Raw genomic sequence first — 8146 nt, 5'->3', positions numbered from 1 at the left:
TGTAACCGAATATTCACAGCAGTTTAACTTACAATAGCCCAAAGCTGCAAAAGTCAATTGCTTGCCTACTGGGGAACAGATAAACTTGTGATATGTTCATACAATGAAATAACATTCAGCAATAAAAAGAAATGAACTACTGACGCAAGAAACTCATGAATGGTCTTCAAAAACATTATGCAGAGCAGAAGAAGCCATACACAAGAAGTACATACTGTATGTTGTTGTTAGCTGCCGTTGAGCCATCCCTGACTCCTGGTAACCCCGTGTATGACAGAGCAAAACACTGCCTGACCCTGCACCATCCTCAGGATTGACTGAGGATCAGACCTTGTGAGCCATAGGATTTTCATTGGTTGATTTTCAAAAGTAGGTTGGCTAGGCCTTTCTTCCTAGTCTGTCTTAGTCTGGAAGCTCTGCAGAAACCTGTTTAGCATCATAGTAACACTCAAGCCTCCACTGACAGATGGGTGGTGGCTATGCATGAGGTGCCTTGGCCAGAAATCAAATCTGGTTCTCTTGCATGAAAGGTAAGAATTCTATCACTGAACCACCACTGCCCTTACATATTGGGCAATTCCATTTATGTGAAATTATAGAACAGGCAAAACTGATCTGTAGTGATAGAAAGCAGTTAAGTGGTTGCCTGGGGCCAGGAAGGGGGGATGGGAGATTCGTTGAAGGGGCACAAAGGAACTTGATTTAGATGGTGGTTGCCTAGATGTATGCCTTTGTAAAAACTCGGTTGCAACTGTGTACACTAAAAATGTATACATTTTATTATATGCAAATGGTACTTCAACAGAGCCCTGGTGGCGCAGTGGTTAAGAGCTCAGCTGGTAACCGAAAGTTCGGCAGTTTGAATCCACCCTATGCTGCAGTTCTGCTCTATTCCATAGGGCTGCTATGAGTCAGAATCAACATGACGGCAACAAGTTTTTTGGTTTATACTTCAATAAAGCTGATTTGAAAGGAAAAATAAATCAGGGCAGGGAAAATGCAAATTCAAGGAGAATATCAACCTCAGGGGAAAATATAAAACTCATAGAGGCTAGAGGGTCTTATGACACTGCTTTTGATGGTCTGTGAATTTGGCCTAAGCTTTTTTTTTTTCCAAACATCTTACTTATCCTTCAAGGCCTGGGTGAAATGCCATCGCTTCCAGGAAACTTCCCTGGCTTCTCCAGCCCACCATGAGTTATCTCATCTTTGAACTCAATGTTCTTCCTGCATATTAATATTTTTTAAATCCTGCATATACAAGTATAGTGCCTTTCAGTTTATTAAATGCTTTTAGCCCATTATCTCAGCTGATTCTCGCCTTAACCATCAGTTAGGAAAAGAATTATTCTACCCATTTTAGAGATGGGGAAGCCAAGGCTCAGGGAGGGTAGTGCCTTGCCCAAATCTTACAGCCACAAATTAGGGCAGAGCCTGGGCTAGTATCCAGGTTTCTTGTTGGTTCCTGCTGTGCCCTTTCCCTTGGGTGGCAGTGGGGGAAGCTGGGGGAGGTGGGTGGAAGGAGCCCTGGCCAATGAACCTAGAACTGCTGCTAATTCACTTGAGAAATCCCTGGGTGATGTTAATGTTTCTAAACTTCAGCTTCCACAGCTATAAAATGGGTAAAATTCCTGCCCTGCCTATGTCCAAGGGTTGTGGTTAGAATTGCCTGGAACGGTCCCTGGCTCATAAATAAGCTATTAATAAGTATTTGGTGCAATTAATGAACACTTATTGAGCACTTACTCTGGCGCGGTAGTGAGCATTAGGGATACAACAGGGAACAAGAAGACAGTCAAGAAACCCAAAAGATTATGAAAAGTGCTAAAGAGGAAAGAAATGGGAAGGAGTGGGTTAGGTTGAGAAACAGGGAGCAAGTCAGAACTCTCTGGTGAGTTGATATTTAAGGTGAGACCTGGAGGTTTCGAAGATGATAGCCACCCAAGGCTGGGGAAAAAAGCATTCAAGTTTGCAGGAATTCTACATTATTTTGCATCCTCACCTCTCCCATTTCATAGATGAGGAAACGGAGGCTATCAGTCTAAGAACATGACGTCGTGTTCTGCTGAAGAGATCTACCAAATTAGTTAAACAGGTGCTTTATAAACGTTTTCTTATTTGAAAACAATTTTTTGACGTAGATGGTCGTGTTCCCATTTTAGAGATGAAGAAATTTTAAAGAGTTACTAAAGGTCGTACAGGTACTTAGGTTTGTTTATTTATATTCTGCCTCATTCCAGATGGACTTGTACTCAGATTTGAGCCTCATCTGTCTGGTTCCAAAGTCCAAGCTCTTTTGCCGATACTGAGTGTCTGAGTGCTAGCTATGAAACAGACAACAGGCCAGGAGGTTGAGCCCACACGTCGAGAGACTTAATTCTTGAGTACTACCCCAGGGCCCAGCAAGAGATCAGGCATCCTAGCAGATACGAACATGTATTCCACACGTATTTATTCAGCACCTACTATGTGCCAGGTCCTATTTTAGGCTCTGGAGATAAAGCAGTGAATATGCCAGACAAAAAGTCCTGCCCTCATAAAGCTTGTAATCTAATGGGGTGGTTAGCAGGCCACACAAATGATTATATTAGACAGAAAAAAATGCCTTGGAAAAACAAGTATTTTGTAGGGTTCAAAGAAGGAAGATGTATCCTCTGGGTGAGGAGGGAAAACAAAAGAAATTTCTTTGAATGAGGGGACTCTTGAGCCTAAGTTCAATTATACTCATCTGCAAAATGGGCATAGTAATTACCTCTACATTGTAAAACTACTGTAAAGATTAAATGAGATCGTGCCTGTGAAGTACTTAGGCGGGTGCCTGGCACAGTTGTTGTAAGCTGCTGACGAGTTGCCCCTCAACTCATAGTGGCCCCAGGCACAATGGAATGAACTACTACCCCATGATAGGTTTTGGATTGGTCTATTGTGATCCAGAGGGTTTTCATTGGCTGAGTTTCAGAAGTAGATCACCAGGCCTTTCTTCCTAGCTCATCTTAGCCTAGAAGCTCCGCTCAAACCTGTTCAGCATTTAGCAACAAGCAAGCCTCAGCTAACAGATGAATGGTAGTTGCACATGAGGCGCATTGGCCAGGAATCAAACCTGGGCCTCTGGCATGGAAGGCAAGAATTCTACCACTGAACCATCAGTGCCCCTACATAAACCCAAAACCAAATTCATTGCCATCAAGTCAGTTCTGACTCATAGTGATCCTATAGGACAGAGTAGAAGTACCTCATAGTGTTTCCAAGGCTGTAATCTTTATAGGAGCAGATTGCCACATCTTTTTCCCATGGAGCCACTGCTAGATTTGAACTACCGACCTTCTGGTTAGTATCCGAGCGCTTAACCACTGCACAGCATGTTGTTGTTGTTGTTAGGTACCATCGAGTCAGTTCAAACCCATAGCAACCTTACGCACGGAGAACGAAACATACCCAGTCCTGAGCCATCTTTACAATCCTTGTTACGCTTGAGCTCATTGTTGCAGCTACTGTGTTAACCCACCTTGCTGAGGATCTTTCTCTTTTCCACTGACCCTGTACTCTGCCAAGCATGATGTCCTTCTCCAGGGACTGATCCCTCCTGACAATATGTCCAAAGTATGTAAGACACAGTCTCACCATCCTTGCTTCTAAGGAACATTCTGGTTGTACTTCTTCTAAGACAGATTTGTTCGTTCTTTTGGCAGTCCATGGTATATTCAATATTCTTTGCCAACACCACAATTCAAAGGTGTCAATTCTTCTTTGGTCTTCCTTATTCATTGTCCAGCTTTCACATGCATATGATGCCATTGCAAATACCATGGCTTGGGTCAGGTGCACCTTAGTCTTCAAGGTGACATCTTTGCTCATGTGTCTGTCAGTTTGTCGTACTGTGGGGGCTTGCATGTTGCTATGATGCTGGAAGCTACGCCACTGGTATTCAGATACCAGCAGGGTCACCCAAGGAGGACAGGTTTCAGCTGAGCTTCCAGACTAAGACAGAGTAGGAAGAAGGACCCAGCAGTCTACATCTGAAAAGCATTAGCCAGTGAAAACCTTATGAATAGCACTGGAACATTGTCTGATACAGTGCTGGAAGATGAGCCCCCCAGGCTGGAAAGCACTCAAAAGATAACTGGGGAAGAGCTGCCTCCTCAAAGTAGAGTTGGCCTTAATGACGTGGATGGAGTAAAGCTTTCAGGACCTTCATTCGCTGCTGATGTGGCCCAACTCAAAATGAGAAGAAAGAGCTGCAAACATCCATTAATAATCAGAACATGGAATGTACGAAGTATGAATCTAGGAAAATTGGAAATCATCAAAAATGAAATGGAACGCTTAAACATTGATATCCTAGGCATTAGTGAACTGAAATGGACTGGTATGGCCATTTTGAATCAGACAATCATATAGTCTACTATGCTGGGAATGACAACTCGAAGAGGAATGGTGTTGCATTCATCGTCAAAAAGGACGTTTCAAGATCTATCCTGAAGTACAATGCTGCCAGTGATGGGATAATATTCATACGCCTACGAGGAAGACCAGTTAATACGACTATTATTTGAATTTATGCACCAACCACTAGGGCCAAAGATGAAGAAATACAATATTTTTATCAGCTTCTGCAGTCTGAAATTGATCAAACATGCAATCAAGATGCGTTGATAATTACTGGGGATTGGAATGGGAAAGTTGGAAACAAAGAAGAAGGATCACTAGTTGGAAAATATGGCCTTGGTGATAGAAACAATGCCAGAGATCGAATGATAGAATTTTGCAAGACCAATGACTTCTTCATTGCAAATACCTTCTTTCAGCAACATAAACGGCCACTATACACATGGACCTCACCAGATGGAACACACAGAAATCAAATTGACTACATCTGTGGAAAAAGACAGTGGAAAAGCTCAATATCATCAGTCAGAACAAACTGTGGAACAAACCATCAATTGCTCATATACAAGTTCAAGCTGAAACTGAAGAAAATCAGAGGAAGTCCACGAGAGCCAAAATATGACCTTGAGTATATCCCACCCGAATTTAGAGAACATCTGAAGAATAGATTTGATGCATTGAACACTAGTGACCGAAGACCAGACGAGTTGTGGAATGACATCAAGAACATCATACATGAAGAAAGCAAGAGGTCATTGAAAAGACAGGAAAGAAGGTAAAGCCCAAGATGGATATCAGAGGAGACTCTGAAACTTGCTCTTGAACATCGAGCAGCTAAAGCAAAAGGAAGAAATGATGACGTAAAAGAACTGAACAGAAGATTTCAAAGGGTGGCTGGAGAAGACAAAGTATTATAATGACATGTGCAAAGAGCTGGAGATGGAAAACCAAAAGGGAAGAACACGCTCAGTGTTTCTCAAGCTGAAAGAACTGAGGAAAAAATTCAAGCCTCAAGTTGCAATAGTAAAGGATTCCATGGGAAAAATATTAAACGACGCAGGAAGCATCAAAGAAGATGGAAGAAATACACAGAGTCATTATACCAAAAAGAATTAGTCGATGTTCAACCATTTCAAGAGGTGGCGTATGATCAGGAACTGATGGTACTGAGGGAAGAAGTCCAAGCTGCTCTGAAGGCACTGGTGAAAAACAAGGCTCCAGGAATTGATGGAATATCAGTTGAGATGTTTCAACAAACAGATGCAGTGCTGGATGTGCTCACTCATCTATGCCAAGAAATATGGAAGACGGCTTCCTGGCCAACTGACTGGAAGAGATCCATATTTATGCCTATTCCCAAGAAAGGTGATCCAACCCAATGTGGAAATTATAGAACAATATCATTAATATCACACGCAAGCAAAATTCTGCTGAAGATCATTCAAAAATGGCTGCAGCAGTGTATCAACAGGGAACTGCCAGAAATTCAGGCCAGTTTCAGAAGAGGATGTGGAACCAGGGATATTATTGCTGATGTGAGATGGATCCTGGCTGAAAGCAGAGAATACCAGAAGGATGTTTACCTGTGTTTTATTGCCTATGCAAAGGCATTCGACTGTGTGCATCATAACAAACTATGGATAATATTGCGAAGAATGGGAATTCCAGAACACTTAATTGTGCTCATGAGGAACATTTACATAGATCAAGAGGCGGCTGTTCGGACAGAACAAGGGAATACCATGTGGTTTAAAGTCAGGGAAGGTGTGCGTCAGGGTTGTATCCTTTCACCATACCTATTCAATCTGTATATTGAGCAAATAATCCGAGAAGCTGGACTATATGAAGAAGAAAGTAGCATCAGGATTGGAGGAAGATTCATTAACAACCTGCATTATGCAGATGACACAACCTTGCTTGCTGAAAGTGAAGAGGACTTGAAGCACTTGCTAATGAAGATCAAAGACCGCAGCCTTCAGTATGGATTACACCTCAACATAAAGAAAACAAAAATCCTCACAACTGGACCAGTGAGCAACATCATGATAAACGGAGAAAAGATTGAAGTTGTCAAGGATTTCATTTTACTTGGATCCATACTCAAGAGCCATGGAAGCAGCAGTCAAGAAATCGAAAGATGCATTGCATTGGGTAAATCCTCTGCAAAGGACCTCTTTAAAGTGTTGAAGAGCTAAAATGTCACTGCACCACATTGGGAATGCTAAATAAGTCTTACTGCCTTCTCCACTCCCTCTTCTAATAAATATTATCTATTTTGTAATAAACAACAAAATTTGCTTTGAAAACTTTATTTTGTCCATTGAACAAAGTCCAAAATTCTTAATGTGCCCTGCAAGGCCCTGCTGGATCTGCCCTGGGCTCCCTTCTCCAGTCTCACCCTTCTCCCACTCTCCTTACCATGCAGCCTTCTCATTCCTGCTTCAAATCTTCTCCCATGCTGCTTCCTCAGCCAGAAACCTTTGCTCCACACTCTCCTTTCACCTCCTATCCTTGGCCAATCCCTTCTTACCCTTCAGGTCCAGAGTGCTGTATCCCTCAGTAGCAACATGTGCTTTTCTCTCCAGGATTTATCACAATTATTTGTGCGATGTTTGTCTTTCCCACTGGACTGTAAGGCCCTTGAGGGCCAGGGCTGTGTCTGTCTCATTTACTGCCAAACAGTCAGCATTAGGAAGGGCCCGGGACATGGGAACAAGGAAAAGGCATTCCTTCTGGAAATGTGAGTTTGGATACTCAGAAATGAGACAGAATCGATGGGAACCCGTCGCAGGGTCAGAGCTGATTCAGACATGAGGCAAAGGGCTTCCGATGCCATAACCAGTTGAGACAGTTTCTTGCAGGACCAGGGGCACCACGCCCAGGCGGATCTGAAAGAAAATGGGGCACACAGACTGTGTACTTGACCTTCTCCCCAGAGAGGGAAGTGACTTGCCCGAGGCCTCCAGCCATATGGGTGGAGATGGGAGTGAGACTGTATTCTGCCTCTCTCAGCATTGCAGCTGTTACCTCCAACCTCAGGAAGAGAAAGTGGAGAGAGAAGTTATAGGACTCTGGGACAGGGGGTGACAAACTACGAAGGTACAGGCTTGTGAAACCTCGAGCAAGTCATTTCCCCTCTCTGGTCTTCAGTTTCACCATCTGTCATAAGAGGGTATCTTAGGTCAAGTATACTGGTAATCAGACTCTGAGATAGAAATTTACATACAGGAGGTTTATTGGGGATCAAGGTCATAGAAGAATGAGAAGCAAGACTGGACAAAAGGAGAAGTTGGGCTGTAATGAAGCTGTAACAGAGGCCTCACTTAATCCTACATGGAGCTCTGGAACTGGGATAATCCTTTGGAGTTGTTTCAAATGGAGGCAAAGGAGCCAGGTCTCTGTATACCCATCTCCAATCAACCAACTATTGGAGGTAGACTGCCTGGAGGGGGCAAAACCTTGAGCTAGGTAGCTCCTTTCAACCAGAGAGGGGCTCAGCTGAAATCTTTCAGCAGCCAACAATGGAGCGCGGGGTCGGGGGAAGGAATGAGTGCCTCCATCTATGTAGCCCACCACAGCATCCACTACAGAGAACTGGAGATTAGTAGTTTTCTAATTCTGTTCCACGGAGCTCTCAGGTTCCCAGAAGGTGCTTCAGTGGGTAGGAAATTTTTTTCTTGGATGTGTTTCAGCTTCTGTAGAAGTCCAACATACTTCCTAGGAGGAAAGGTCTCTGCTGCTAGGTTTGAGAAACTAATAA

The sequence above is a fragment of the Elephas maximus genome, chromosome 3, assembly GCF_024166365.1.
Source record: "Elephas maximus indicus isolate mEleMax1 chromosome 3, mEleMax1 primary haplotype, whole genome shotgun sequence".
Taxonomy (NCBI): domain Eukaryota; kingdom Metazoa; phylum Chordata; class Mammalia; order Proboscidea; family Elephantidae; genus Elephas; species Elephas maximus.
Note: the sequence above shows the minus strand (reverse complement) of the source record.